Raw genomic sequence first — 1,661 nt, forward strand, 5'->3', positions numbered from 1 at the left:
AGGATGTTATTACGTTCTTGATCTAATTTACGCAGGCGAGAGCAGAATTGATTGAAATAATGTTAATGAAGCCATTTATGTAGGTAAGATAGTGACGATTTTATTGTATAGTTATACACGCGAACGATTGAAATGGCGGTTTTGAAGAGCCACATTATTGTTATCGATTCAATACTGTCCACAATAGACCAGTTTCACAATACGAACACTGTTGCTATTTTTAGATATCACGTGACGATCGAGTCGAATCTAAGAACGAGGCGGAACGTGACAACCTTCTTTTCCTATGTTATGTGTATGGTGGAGAATATCGAGCAGTTGACTTTATATTTTACATTCGGGACGGTTATAACATTATTACAGTATGTGTTAAGTCAATAAATTGATAAATACTTCTTGAATAAACATTATAACAACCATAATAATAATTCAACTACATACTATCTAGTACAATTAGAAAATATTTTTAACCAGGTTTTCCGAAGGAAAAAACTGGTTATTAGATTGGCGAATGCGGGCGGGCTGGCTGGCTGGCGGGCTGGCTGGCTGGCGGGCTGGCTGGCTGGCTGGCGGGCTGGCGGGCTGGCGGAATAAGCTTGTCCGGGCCATAACTATTTCGTTCATTGTCAGATTTTAAAATCATTTGGCACATTTGTTCACCATCATTGGACGGTGTGTCGCGCGAAATAATTACGTCGATATCTCCAAGGTCAAGGTCACACTTTGAGTTCAAAGGTCAAAAATGGCCATAAATGAGCTTGTCCGAGCCATAACTATGTCGTTCATCGTCAGATTTTAAAATCATTTGGCACATTTGTTCACCATCATTGGACGGTGTGTCGCGCGAAATAATTACGTCGATATCTCCAAGGTCAAGGTCACACTTTGAGTTCAAAGGTCAAAAATGGCCATAAATGAGCTTGTCCTGGCCATAACTATGTCATTCATTGTGAGATTTTAAAATCATTTGGCACATTTGTTCACCATCATGGGACGGTGTGTCCCACGAAAGATTCACGTCAATATCTCCAATGTCAAGGTCGCCACGACTAAAAATAGATTTAAAAAAAAAAAAAAACTTACAAAGGGGGTTAATTTTTTTTGGTCATTTCAAAAGTTCAGTTTGAGTTTTCTCCCTTTATCAGATTTTTTTTTCACAATTAAAACCTGGTTTTGTGACAATTTTGTCCCTTGTTAAAATTTATCTCATCTTTATACAAATACGTATAACCCATTAACACATCAGAGTAAAGGTGGTCTGAAGACCTAACATCGATAATTGCTCAAAACAAAGATATATATATATAAGCCGCATAATAAAAAGTATTATATGATTATAATTCTCAAACGTATGGGTGTGTTGGTGTGCGCTATTTTTCATGAACTGTCGAACTTGTAAGCGGTGAATCAACCATTAAACAAAGCACTAAAAACGTGAAGTACTTGACACTATTTAAATTGTATGTTAATTTTCTTTTACATTAAATAAAATGTATTTAACAGTGTATGACAATATTGAAGAATCATTATATACAAGTGAAGCACACGGACGTGGTGGAAATTGAACTGTCCAAACATGTATAATGTCAGATAACAGAGTGAGACTAGCGGCTGCTCGATTGATGTTACGTAATATTGATCTCGTTTTCGTTGCGCTAATA

The 1,661-nt window shown here is 36.8% G+C and overlaps 1 long non-coding RNA gene across 1 annotated transcript; it reads left to right on the forward strand.

Annotated features, from left to right (window-relative positions):
- Positions 1–464: 464 nt before the first annotated feature.
- On the forward strand, positions 465–1,148 carry LOC127864786 (uncharacterized). The gene is made up of 2 exons (XR_008042283.1): positions 465–709; positions 872–1,148. It is a non-coding gene; the product is annotated as an uncharacterized LOC127864786 (long non-coding RNA).
- Positions 1,149–1,661: the final 513 nt, after the last annotated feature.

Source organism: Dreissena polymorpha, chromosome 1, assembly GCF_020536995.1.
Source record: "Dreissena polymorpha isolate Duluth1 chromosome 1, UMN_Dpol_1.0, whole genome shotgun sequence".
In the NCBI taxonomy this organism is placed as follows: domain Eukaryota; kingdom Metazoa; phylum Mollusca; class Bivalvia; order Myida; family Dreissenidae; genus Dreissena; species Dreissena polymorpha.